The sequence below is a fragment of the Carcharodon carcharias genome, chromosome 8 (genome assembly GCF_017639515.1).
Source record: "Carcharodon carcharias isolate sCarCar2 chromosome 8, sCarCar2.pri, whole genome shotgun sequence".
In the NCBI taxonomy this organism is placed as follows: Eukaryota; Metazoa; Chordata; class Chondrichthyes; order Lamniformes; family Lamnidae; genus Carcharodon; species Carcharodon carcharias.
Window position 1 is genome coordinate 22,146,712 of NC_054474.1, and position 14,481 is coordinate 22,161,192.

Below are 14,481 nucleotides of genomic sequence, written 5' to 3' on the forward strand. Positions count from 1 at the left end.
AATAAAGCTCTCTTTAGAAGTGCAGGTGAGATCAGCAAATTAAGTAACTGGCCTCATCTGGTTCTGTAACTGCTGCAGAGTAGAGTCATCTGAATCTCTATGATATATATATATATGAGAGGTTAAGTACACTGGCACGGAGTGCAGTTGATTCTGAGTGTAATTACCGTGAATTTGGTGAGTAAGGGAGTTTGGTAAGGAGGGGAGGGAGGTGCTCTTTTCTTTTTCTTTCTCTATCTTTCTCAGCCTCCAGGAGACCAGAAATTGAAAAGCTGCATGAGGGGGCTGAATCTGAAAAAAATCCAAGAGTGACATCACAGGAGAATGAAGAAGTAATTGGCTGGTGAGAAACTGCTGTTAGGAAGGGTCTTCAAGTAGCTGAAAATTAGAAAAAGACACATTCTTTTTAAAAGAAGTACATACTTAGATTTAAGTAAGAAACATAAGTAACAGGGAAGTAAAGTTAAGTCAAGGCCAGTTAAAATAAAGTAGTATAAGTAAACCAAGGTAAAATAAAATTAACATGGGAAGTAAATGGAAACTATGATAGGACAGCTCAGTCATGTGGAATGCACATCCTGTAATATGTGGGAAGTTGTCGACACTATTGGTGTCCTAGATAATCACGTGCAAGAAGTGTCACCAGCTGCAGAAACTTGAGCCCCAGGTTTTAGAGCTTGAGTGGCAGCTGGAGTCACGGTGGCACATCTGCGAGGCTAAGAGCTATGTGCTTAGCACATTCAGAGAGGTGGTCTGAATTCAGCTGGTTCAGCTTAGGAGTCTGGAGACAGAAAAAGAATGGGTGACTATCAGGCAATTTAAGAGAACTAAACAGGTAGTGCAGGAGTCCCCTGGGGTCCCACTTATCAATTGGTTTCTTGCTTTGGATACAATTGATGGCGTTGGTTCCTCAGACGAGTGCAGTTGGAGTCAGGTTTATGGCACCACACATGGCTTTGCTGTACCAGAGGGGAGGAAAAAGAAAGGAAGAGCAGTAGTGACAAGGAATTCATTAGTTAGGGGAACAGACAGGTGTTTCTGCAGATGAAGACGATAGAATGTTACTTTCCTGGTGCTAGGGTCAAGGATCTCACAAAGCAGCTGCAGAACATTGTTCTGGGGGAGGGTGATCAGCCAGAGGTTGTGGTCCATGTTGGTACCAACGACTTAGGTAGGAAATTGGATGATGTCTTGGAAGCAGATTTTAGAGAGCTAAGAAGGAGATTGAAAAGCAGGATCTCTAAAGAAGCAACATCAGGATTACTTCAGTCCCACATGCAAGTGAGTATAGAAATAGGCTGGAAACCTGCTGTAGGAGGTGGGGCATCAGATTCCTGAGGCATTGGAACTGGTTCTGCAGAAAGTGGGATCTATACAAGCCAGGCAGTCAACACCTGAACAGTACTGGGATGAATATTTTTGCTGAGAGAGTTGCTAGTGCTGTTGTGGGGATTTAAACTAGATTGGCAGGGGATGGGGCCTGAGGGCAGCTTCAGAGCAGGTAATGGGAGATAGAAAATTAGTGAGTGATTCTGAAAGACAGAAGAAGCAAAAGTTAAAAAGTGTACAGCACAGGAATTTGGAAGTCCTAAAAGGTATAGATGCAAATGCTAAGAATACAGCAAATAAAGCTGAAGAGCTGAGAGCACAGATAGATGCATGGCAGCATGATATCATCACTATAATGGAAACTTGGTTTAAAGAGCTGTCACGATGCTATAATATTTTTCATAATATTATTGTGGTTTATTGTAAAGTAGGTTTATGAGTGTGAGTGTATATTATTCTGTCTGTGTGATTTAATGGAATTCAAGTCAAATAGATTGCAAGCCTGAAATGATCAAAAGAAATTAGGGGTAAAAGGCATTTGAAATGCTAATGAGTAAACCTGGATGAGGACTTAGGGTGTGAAGGAGATTTTCATTGTTAGATAGGTGAAGGGTTTTTCAGGTTTCAAAGGGAGGGTAGGATGTTTAACAACAAGATAAGGGAGGCCAAGCAATGTGTCTATTTTTCCCAAAAGGAAGAGGTTATGGACAACATGAAAGTTTTTATATTATGGGGATAGTGCATTTCTAAAGACCTGTAGAACAATGGATTTTACAGATTAAAGCAAGAGAAAATATATAAAAAGAAGGATAGAAGGGGATGTTTGTGGCCGTCTGCTGTGTCCATTAACCAAAGGGATGGAGAAAAACCTTTGGGATTCCACCATCTGTGGTGAATTTGCTGACTTGGTATTTATATTTAAAATCTATTTTGGACTGTTGCCTTAAAGTGGTTGTATATTTGGGAGCCTGATTAATTAAGAATTTTGGGTACTTTAAAGATAAATAACCATGTAACTGGAATCTTGTGTGTGTTTATTATTATTTTTTCTTTTGTTAATAAATATTTTAACTTAATTTTAAAATCTCTAAAAGTATTAGCAGACTCAATTCTTCTGAATTCAATGCATAGAAATACATACAAATAATACACACAAATTGTAAAACCGTTGTGAAAGTGTGGCCAAGTTTCCCTTGTGGATTTGGTCTGCCAGGCACATATCATCTACTGCGTCATAACAAAGGGGCAAAAATGGCGGTTCAACAATCCGGATATAGAGAGCAGAATCGTCCTAGATTTTTACTAAGTACAGCAGTGGATGGGTAAAACGATGTGCAGGTTTTCACGCCGTATTGTCCATGTCCTGCCACATTATTTATGCATTCCCAGAAAACATTCCATTTTGTTGGTGGGCAAGCTCTCATTTGTCCACCCGCCATTACCTCGCCACTTCATCCAGCCACACGCACATCTCAGTGCTTCCAGGCCATGACTGCTGCGGTGAAGGTGTCCACGAAAGGCGAAAAGTCTGCAGTCGCAAGGTATAATGACACATCACTGGAATGCCATTTGGGCACTGTGGAGGCCCGATGTGATGTCCTCCACCCCTGCTTTGGTCGCAGGAGGGGCAGCTACATTACCACTCTGGTTTGGTAGGCAATGGCAGTGGTGATCAGTGCCAATGTTGCATCAAAGAGGTTGGCCATCCAGTGTAGAAAGAGGATGAATGATCTTATTCACAGGCAGCATCACCACTTTTAGGGGGGCTCACGGGTAGGTCTCTGCCTACCAGATCAGCCATATTTGGGGGGCTTTTCAACAGCTGCAGGGCAAGTTTGGGGAAGAGGGAGAAGTGGCCTTAGACAAGGGAAGAGGCTGTAGGACGAGAGTTACATTGGTGAAGGAGGTCCCAGGGTGTGTGTAGGGGCACATGTTGAACTGTGCAAGGGGCCTCAAGATGGTGAGAGCTGACGAGGCAGTCTCCAGAGGAGATGAGGCCAAATGGACATGTGAGGGTATGTGTGTGAGAATGGGTGGTGGTGTCCCTTGAGCTGGCAGTGAGTGTGATGGCAGTGAATGTGTGATGGGCTTGAATGCGTGAGTGATGAGATGGTTGCCACACCTTGGCTGCCCCTCTTTTATTTCTGAGCTCAACCTATGTGGCCTGTGAAGCCTGGCGCTGATGACAGCGACGGCTGACTGAAGCAATGTAGGCAAACAAACCTTGAAGTCTTCAGTGAAGTGCATCCCGCCAGATGGGGTGGGGTGGGGGGTGTTGGGAATGAGTCCTGAGGGCTGGCCTTATAATGACATGCTGATGTGTAATAATGAGGTTCTCGATGTCCGATGGCAGGAAACGCGGCCCGCATCAGCTGAGCGGATGATCGTGAACTGGTTTCGTACGTCGTGAAACCCATTGCGCCAATTTGTCTGCTCATGACAACAAACATGCCTGACACCGATGGGCAGGATATGGAGGGGGATAAAAAAGGTGGTGGTGTAGAATCAATTACAGTTGTTAGGAGAAATGATATTCTAAATGAAGCATTAAATTAGGCCACATAAGTTGAGCTCAGAAATAAAAAAGGGGCATCCACAATGCTAGGAGTGTACTGTAGACTGCCAAACATGGCAGGGAGTTAGAAGAGCAAGAATGTAGACAGATTCCTGAGTGCAAAACCAATAGGGCAATAGTTGATGGAGCCTTCAGCTACCTTAATGTCAATTGACATGCAAACTTTATGAAGGGCACAGGGGCACAAAATTCTTGAACTGCATTCGAGAGAACTTTTTTAACCAGCACGTAACAAGCCCAACGAGAGGGGGAGCAATTCTAGAAATAGTCTTAGGAAATGAATCTGGGCAAGTGGATGAAGTAGCAGTGGGGGACCATTTTGGAGATAGTAACCATAATACAGTTAGATTTAGCATCATTATGGAATAGGACAAAGATAGAACAAGAGTGAAAGTTCTAAATTGGGGAAGACAAGTTTTACAAAGCTGCGAGGTGAGCTGGCGAGAGTGGACTCGTTGCAGATATCAGAAGGAAAAACTGTCACATCAGTGGGAGGCATTCAAAGGCGAGATTCTACAGCCACAGTGTAGACATGTCCCCACAAAGAAAAAGGGTGGTACTGCCAAATCTAGAGCCCCCTGGTTTTCCAGAAGCATACAGGCCTAGATAAAGCAGAAAAAGAAAACTTATGAGAGTCACAAAAAGCTTAAAACTGTAGAAAGCCTAGAGAGGTATGGAAAGTACAGGGAAGAAGCAAAAAAGGAAATTAGGAAAGCAAAGAGATGATGTGGAAAAATATTGGCAGGTAAAATCAAAGAAAACCCAAAGATGTTTTACCAGTACATTAAGAGCAAGAGAATGACTAAGGAAAGGGTAGAGCCTATCAGAGATATACATGGTAACACATGCATTGATGCAGAAGATGTGGGCATGGTTCTTAATGAATTCTTTGTTCTGTCTTCACTAAGGGGAGGGATGATGCAGACATTCTAGTTAATGAGGAGGAGTGTGATATATTATTACAATAAGCATAATGAGAGAGGAAGTATTGGAGGGACTGGCATTCTTGAAGGTGGATAAATCACCAGTGCTAGATGGTCTGTTAAAGGAAGCCATAAAGGAAATAGCACATACTCTTGAGGATCATTTTCCAATCCTCACTTAATACAGACAAGGGACCAGAGGATTGGAGGCCTGCGAACGTTGCGCTATTATTTAAAAATGGTGTGAGGGATAGACCAAAAAATTATAGGCTAGTCAGTCTGACCTCAGTGATGGGAAAACTATTGGAATCAATTCCGAGGGACGGGATAAATTATCATTTATAAAGGCACGGATTGATCAGGGAGAGTCAGTATGGTTTTGTTAGGGAAGATTGTGTTTTACAAACTTAATCAAATTTTTTGAGGAAGTAACAAAGAGGATTGATGAGAATAGCGTAGTGGATGTTGTCTACATGGTTCTGGAAGGCATTTGACAAGGTCCCACACAGCACTGGTCAGAAAAAGTGAGAACTCATGAGAAACAGTGGAAAATGGTGAGTTAGATACAAAATTGGTTCAGTTATAGGAAACTAAGAGTAATGGTTGATGGATGTTTCTCGAATGGAAAGCAGTTTCCAGTGGTATTTCACAGGGTTTAGTGTTGGGGCCCTTGTTATTTGATGTATATATTAATGATTTGAACTTAAATGTAGGAGGCATGATAGAGAAATTTGCAGATGACAAATATTGGCCATGTAGTCGATAGTGAAGAGGATAGCTGTTCTCTACGGAATGATATCAATGGTTTGGTTGAGTAGGCAGAAAAGTGGCAAATGGAATTCAATCTGGAAAACTGTGAGCTAATGCATTTGTGGAGGGCAAACAAAGCAAGGGAATACTCAATAAATGGGAGGATATCGAGAGGGGTTGAGGAAGTGAGAGACCTTAGAGTGCATGTCCATAGGTCCCTGAATGTGGCAGGTGTGGTAAAGTGATGTCCCCTGTCCCTTTAAGAGAATGCAAGTGTACTGATCATGTGACAGCACTGACGCATCACTGTACAGTATGGGCAACTGGGACCTGCAAGACCAGTTCTAGAGGTTTCTGAGTGACAACGTATGACCTGGTGCTCTGCCCTATGTCTCAATAAACTATCACTGCTTATTCTTACAGCAGTCTCTCCCCATTATTTATTGTAAGCAGCAATTGATGAGAACATAGGAAGGCATGCAGTTAGAGTTCAGTTGGCCAATGAACTCATTTACCCAAGACATAAAAGTGGCGATGAGGATTAAAACATTGCGAGATCCCTGAGTGTGAATCCATAAGACGGGTGAGCAAGGCATTGGAAAGAGCATTTGCACTTATCTTGTAAAATAGACAACAGCCGGCAATTGGAGCAGAAAGCAGTTCTGCAGTTTAAATTAAAAAAAAAAATACCCTGTGGAATTGCAATCACGGGGTTTCTGTCAAAACTTGAAAACAGTGCGAAACCCAGCAGAGAAAAGCCGACAGCTGCAGAGAAGAATTTTTAAAAACGGTGACTGCTCTTAAAGCGGCAATACATTTAAAAGGGTAAATGCATGAAAAATGGCTATGGACAGAAAATTATAAGAGACCCAGAGAGACCGTGACTCTACGGTACCCTGTCCTTTAAGAGAATGCAAGTGTACTGATCATGTGACAGCACTGACACATCACTGTACAGTATGGGCAACTGGGACCTGCAAGACTAGTTCTAGAGGTTTCTGAGTGACAATGTATGACCTGGTGCTCTGCCCTATGTCTCAACAAACTAGCACCGCTTATTCTTACAGCAGTCTCTCCCCATTATTGATTGCAAGCAGCAATTGATGAGAACATAGGAAGGCGTGCAGTTAGAGTTCGATTTTCCAACAAACTCATTTACCCAAGACATAAAAGCAGGACAGGTTGATAAGGTGATAAAGAAAACATATGAAATGCCTTCCTTTGTTGGGTAAGGTATTGAATACAAAATCAGGGATAACATGCTGGGACTGCATAAAACACTGGTTAGGCCACAGCTGGAATTTTGTGTGCAGTTCTGGTTCACCACTTTAAAGGAAGAACATAATTGCTCACAGACTCACAGACGGTTACGGCACAGAAGAAAGCCCTTCAGCCCATTGTGTCCGCCTGAGTCAACAAAGACCTGACAGCACTAATCCCATTTTCCAGCGCTTGGCCCATAGCCCTGGAGGCTAAGGCAATACAAGTGAATATCTAAATACTTCTTATGTATTACAAGAGTTTCTGACTCAACCACCCTTTCAGGCAGTGAGTTCCAGACTCCCACTACCCTCTGGGTGAAAAGATTTCTCCTCAAATTCCCCTCTTAGCCTTCTACCTCTTACCTTAAATCTATGCCCCCCGGTTATTGACCTCTCTACTGATGGAAAAGGTGCCTTCCTATCCACCTATCTATGCCCCTCATATTTTTATATGTCACTATCAGGTCCCCTCTCAACCTTCACTGCCCCAAGGAAAACAACCTCAGCCTGGGTAATCTTTCCTCACGGCTCAGACCCTCCAGCCCAGGCAGCATTCTGGTAAATCCCCTCTGCACCCTCTCCCCTCTGTACATCCTTCCTATAATGTGGTGATCAAAACTGCACACAGTTCTTCAGTTGTTGCCTAACCAACGTTTTATACAGTGCCAGCATAACTACCCTGCTCTTGTATTCTATGCCTCGGCTAATAAAGGCACGTATCCCATATGCCTTCTTATCTACCTGCCCTGCAGCCCTCAAGGATCTGTGGATATGCACACCACGGTCCCTCTGATCTTCAGTACTTTCCAGGGTCCTACCATGCATAGTGTAATCCTTTGCCTTGTTAGCCCTCCCCAAGTGCATTTCCTCACACTTTTCTGGGTTGAATTCCATTTGCCACTGCTCTGCCCACCTGACCAGTCCATTGATATCCTCCTGCAGTTTACGGCTATCCTCCTCACCTTTTACCACCCTACCAATTTTCATGTCATCTGCAAACTTCTTGATCATACCCCCTACATTTAAGTCCAAATCATTTATGTACACCAGGAACAGCAAGGGCCTGAGCACCAAGCCCTGCAGAACCCCACTGGAAACAGACTTCCAGTCACAGAAACATCCCTCTACCATCAGCCTCTGCTTCCTGCCTCTCAGCCAATTTTGGATCCAACGTGCCACTTTGCCTTGGATCCTTGGATCCCATGGGCTCTTACTTTCTTGACCAGTCTGCCATGAGGGACCTTATCAAAAGCCTTGCTAAAGTCCATGTAAACCACATCAAATGCATTGCCCTCATCAACACTCCTGTTTACCTCCTCAAAGAATTTGATTGAATTTGTCAAAAATGACCTCCCCTCAGAATCCTTTCTAGTAACTTCCCCACCACCAAGGTCCACTCGGAGAGAGTACAGAGGAGATTTAGAAGAATGTTGCCTGGGCTTGAAAAGTGCAGCTATGAGGAAAGATTAGAGGATTGGGTTGTTTTCCTTAGAAAAGAGGAGGCTGAGGGGTGACCTAATTGAGGTGTACAAAATTCTGAAGCACCTAGATAGGGTAAACAGGAAAGAACTGTTTCCCCTAGCTGCGGAGTAAATTACCAGGTGATTGGTAGAAGATTTAAGGTGATTGTTAGAAGATTAGAGGGGACATGAGGAAATAATTTTTCACCCAGGGGATGGTGGACATCTGTTATTTGCTGCCTAAATTGGTGGTTGAATCTGAAACTCATTTAAAAAGAAGCTGGATCTGCACCTGAATTGCTGGAACTTGCAGAGCTACATACTAGGTGCTTGAAAGTGGAGTTAAATGAGCTGCTAGTATTTTTTTTCTCTTTTTTGGCCAGCACAAGCATGATGGGCTGAATGGCCTCTTTATGCATCATAACTTTTCTATGGTTCTATGGTTCTATGTGCATTGAACTGCTGTTATTTATGTACTTGTTTCATTTTTGTTTCAACAGCTTCACTTAGGGCTGGATTTTACGCTGGAGGCAGGTTCCTTGGACCCCAGCATAAATTTCGGGGGTGAGCCCGCCTCTGCTTAGTCAGCTCGCCCTGCTTTAATTTTTCAGGCGAAGGCCCTTTAATTAATGTGAGGTGGGTGTTCTCTCAGCCTCCAGGAGGAAGTCCTGCCTCCTGGTGCTGCCAGAGGCTGCAGCGCTGAGCAAGAGTGGCGGCCACTGCTGGTCTGCAGGTAGGACAGGAGGTGGCATTCAGCAATGGGCCCAGCCATTAAGGGAGGTCTGAGATCTCACCAGGGCCAGGCTAACAGGCCCCAGTGAGAGTGGGGTGGGGGGGGGGGGGCGGGTGAGGTATGATGGGGCTATGTTGAATAGGCCAGCGGGTTAGGGTGGTGTTATGACCAGGTAAGGAGGGATGAGCAGGGTCCCATTTAGTCAGCTTCCACAGTGGTCGCAACAAAGGTTTTTAAATTTCTTATCCCCCTTATGCCCTTTTCCAATCCAAATGTACTTCATTTTTAATAAGGTGCCAATCAAACCAGGATTTCTGAAGTCAAAGCAAGAGCAAGTTTAATAACTACTAAGCTGTGGTATAGAGTGCTGGGTACCCCGCACTGTGCCTGGTATTTTATGGAACCTGGAAGAGCAGGAATTGTGACAGGTGGGATCCGAATGGTAATTTGATGCAGGGATTAAGTTAGCAGCATTTTGTCCTGTGCCAGTTTCCCACTTGTAATACATTTGAATATCATGAATACTCATTATATTAAAGGTTTTTCTAATTACGTCCTATTTTTAAGATTAAGTCAGTGGCACATTGGAATCTTGTGGGTCCCTGTTCATGTTCGTTTGATGGTGGTGTTCAACAGTCGGCTTCTTGCAGTTGTGTCTGAAGTTTGCTTTGTGGCACAAAGGAGGAGATCAAGAGGACAACAGCTTGCCTGGAGACTCCCAACTGGCAAGGGTGAGTCAGGGTGAGAAGCGTAGGGTGGTGGTGGAATGCAGTCAGGGGCATGGAGGAGTGGAAGAAGGATCCAAGGAAGGACAGAGGGTGGGGTCAGGGAGCATGGAGGGGTGAAGTGGGAAAGTCCTGGTGTCCTGGGTGTGTTTGGTGGTGAGGGTTGGTGGGAACAGTCAGTCAAGGTAAGAAAATGAGAAGCCTAAATTGTGGTGTCAGTACTATTCACACGTGTGCCCAACTCAGGATGCTGACTGGCAGAAGGGATAAGGAAATGTTCCACAGTGTGGGGGTAGGGGGGTCAGGTTGGACAGTAGGGAGAAAGCACATTCTGAGGTTGGATTAATTAAATGTCTGGTAGGGCATGCCAGGAGATCTAACAAAAACTCTAAGTATGATGCAGGGAGGGTATAGGATCAGGGAGGGAATGTTGATGAGGACAGTGTAGGCTTGGGGGAGGGGAGCAGAGATGGCATTTCCAATTGGCGGGTGACAGGTCATTGAGTAATGGGGGGCATTGAAGAATAATAAAGGGAAGTTGCAAAGTGCAGTTGAGAGGGTCAAGGATGATGGGGTCAAGTGTGAAGGTGACAGTGGGAGGGTGAAGGATAACAGGCTCTAGCACAAACATTACAATGATCATCTTTACAATGTCTCCAAAAGCACATGCAGTGCCAGGATTAGAGATCAAAGTGGGAGGAGTCCATTGTGTGCTGGGTGGAGTTCGGTTGTGGATCATGGAAGGGGATGAAAAATAAATAATAAGCAATGTGGATAATGGGGGAACCTGTAGATGGGATGCATTTAGATTTCCAAAAGGTTTTTGACAAGGTGCCACATCAGAGGAGACTCCACGAAATAAGAGTTCATGGTGTAGGGGGTAGCATAGTAGCCTGGATAACTAACAGGAAGCAGAGAGTAGGGATAAGTGGGTCATTTTTGGGTTGGCAAACTGTGAATAGGCACAACGCTCAGTGTTGGAGCCTTAACTATTACGATTTATATCAATTACTTGGATAAAGGAATTGAATGTAAGGTACCTATATTTGTTGGTCACACAAAGATAGGTAGGAAAGTGCATTTTCAAGAGAACATAAAGAATTTATACAGGAATTTACAATGGGTCAAAATTTGGCAAATGGACTATAATCGGGAAAGTGTGAACTTGTCCGCTTTGGCAAGAAGAATAGAAAAGCAGCATATTATTTGAATCGAGAGAGATTGCAGAACTCTTTGGTACTGAGGGATCTGGATGTCCTGGTACATGAATCACAAGAAAATGGCATTCAGGTGCAGCAAGTAACTTGGAAAGCAAATGGAATGTTGGTGTTTATTGCAACAGGAATCAAGTATAAAAGTAAAGAAGTTATGCTACAGTTGTGCAAGGCATTGGGTGCAGCCACGTCTGGAGTGCTGTGTACAATTTTGGTCTCCTTACTTAAGAAAATTGCATTGAAAGTAGTTTAGAGAAGGTTCACTCAACTGATTCCTGGGATGAAGGGGTTATCTTATGAGGAAGGGTTGAGAAAGTTGAGCCTCTGCCCATTGGAATTCAGAGGGTTGAGAGATGACCTTATTGAAACAGATAAGTTTTAGGATATCACTGCAAGAGTTTCTCAGGGCAATGTGCTTGGCCCAACTATCTTCAGCTACTTTATCAATGACCTTCTCTTCATCATAAGTTCGTAAATGGGGATGTTCACTAATGTTTGCACAATGTTCTGTACCATTCACAACTCCACAGATACTGAAACAGTCCATGTTTATATTCAGCATGACCTGGACAACATTCAGAATGTGCTGAAAAGTGGCAAGTAACATCTGCTCCACACAAGTGCCAGGCAATGAATATATCCAATAAGTGAGAATCTAACCATCTCCACTTGACATTCAATGGCATTACCATCACTGAATCCCTGATTATCAACTTCCTTGGTGGTTACCATTGACAGATACTGAACTAGACCAGCCATATAAATAATACACATAGAAACACACATAGAAAATAGGAACAGGAGTAAGTCATTCGGCCCTTTGAGCCTGCTCCGCCATTCATTATGATCATGGCTGATCATCCAACTCAATAGCCTGCTCCCGCTTTCTCCCCAAGAGCTATATCTAACTCCTCTTGAAAACATACAATGTTTTTGCCTCAGCTACTTTCTGTGGTAGCAAATTCCATAGGCTCACCACTCTCTGGGTGAAGAAATTTCTCCTTATCTCAGTCCTAAATGGTCTACCCATATCCTCAGACTGTGACCCCCTGGTTCTGGACTCCCCCACCATCGGGAACATCCTTCCTGCATCTACCCTGTTTAGACCTGTTAGAATTTTATAGGTTTCTATGAGATCCTCTCTCATTCTTCTGAACTCCAGTGAATATAGTCCTAATCGACTCAATCTCTCCTCATATGTCAGTCCCACCATCCCAGGAATCAGTCGGGTAAACTTTCACTGCACTCCTTCTATAGCAAGGACATCCTTCCTCAGATAAGGAGACCAAAACTGCACACAATATTCCAGGCTGTTCCTGTACTCAAATCCTCTCACTATGAAGGCCAACATACCATTTGCCTTCTTTACCACCTGCCACATCTGCATGCTTACCTTCAGCCACTGGTGTATGAGGACATCAAGTCTCATTGCGCATTCCCTGCTCTCAATTTATAGCCATTCAGATAAAAATCTGCATTCTTGTTTTTGCTACCAAAGTGGATAACCTCACATTTATCCACATTATACTGCATCTGCCATGCATTTGCCCACTCACTCAGCTTGTCCAAATCACACAGAAGCACCTCTGCATTCCCCTCACAGCTCACCCTCCCACCCAGCTTTGTGTCATCTGCAAATCTGGAGATATTATATTTAATTCCCTCATCTAAATCATTAATATATATTGTGAATAACTGGGGTCCCAGCACCGATCCCTGCGGTACCCCACTAGTCACTGCCTGCCATTCGGAAAAAGACCCATTTATTCCTACTCTTTGTTTCCTGTCCGCCAACCAATTTTCGATCCATCTCAATACACTACCCCCAATCTCATGCGCTTTAATTTTACATGCCAATCTCTTAATTGGGATTTTGTCAAAAGCCTTCTGAAAGTCCAAATAAACCACATCCATTGGTTCCCCCTCATCAACTCTACTAGTTACATCCTCGAAAAACTCCAGTAGATTTATCAAGCATGATTTCCCTTTCATAAACCAATGCTGACTCTGTTCAATTCTGCCACCGTTTTCCATATGCTCAGCTATTAAATCTTTTGTAATGGACTCTAGAATTTTCCCCACAACCGACGTCAGGCTGACTGGTCTATAATTCCCTGTTTTCTCTCTACCTCCCTTTTTAAATAGCGAGGTTACATTAGCTACCCTCCAATCTGTAGGAACTGTTCCAGAACCTATAGAATCTTGGAAGATGATCACCTGTGCATCCATTATTTCTAGGGCCACTTCCTTAATTATTCTGGGACATAGATTATCAGGCCCTGGGGATTTATCAGCCTTCAATCCCATCAATTTCCACAACACCATTTCCCTACTAATACTGATTTCTTTCAGTTCCTCCCTTTCACTAAACCCTGTGTTCGCCGACATTTCTGGTATGTTATTTGTGTCCTCCTTTGTGAAGACAGAACCAAAGTATGTATTTAGTTGGTCAGCCATTTCTTTGTTCCCCATTATAAATACCCCTTTTTCTGACTGTAAGGGACCTACATTTGTCTTCACCAATCTTTTTCTCTTCACATATCTATAGAAACTTTTGCAGTCAGTTTTTATGTTCCCTGCAAGCTTACTCTCGTACTCTATTTTCCCCTTCTTAATCAACCGCTTGGTCCTCCTTTGCTAATTCTAAACTATGCTACAAATCAGGTCAGAGTCTGGAATTCTGTGGTGAGTAACACATGAACATAGCTCATAGGAACAAAGGAGCAGGAGTAGGCCATTCAGCCCATTGAGCCTGCTCTGCCATCCAATATGATCATGGCTGATCACTTCAATGCCTTTTCCCCACACTATCCCCCCACCGCTTTACATCATTGGCATTTAAGAATCTGTCAATCTCTACTACAAACATACAAACATACTCAATGACTGAGCTGCCACAGCCCTCGGCAGGGGGTGGGGGGGTTGCGTTGTGGTGGGGGTGGGGGGCGGGTGCGGGGGTAGAGAATTCCAAAGATTCACAACCCTCTGTGTAAAAAAAAGTTTCTCCTCATCTCGGTGCTAAGTGACTTCCCCTTATTTTGAAATTGTGTCCCCTGGCTCTAGGCTTTCTAACTAGGGAAGCATCTTACCTGCATCTACTCTGTCTTTCTTTAAGTATTTTCTAGGTTTCAATGAGATCACCTCTCAACCTTCGAAACTCCAGAGAATACAGACCCAGATTCTCCAATCTCTCTTCACAGGGCAGTCCAGCCATCTTGGGAACAAGTCTGGTGAACATTTATTGCACTCCCTCTATGGAAATAATATCCTTCCTAAGGTAAGGGGACCAAAGCTGTACACAGTACTCCAGGTCTAAACAATGTTCTGTACAATTGAAGCAAGACCACACTACCCCTGTATTCAAACCCTCTTGCAATTGGCCTTCCTAGTTGTCTGCTGCACCTGCATGTTAGCCTTCAGTGACTTATTAAAAGGACACACAGGTCTTTTTGTACATCTGCACTTTCTAATCGCTTACCATTTAGGAAATACTCTGCACATCTGTTCCTT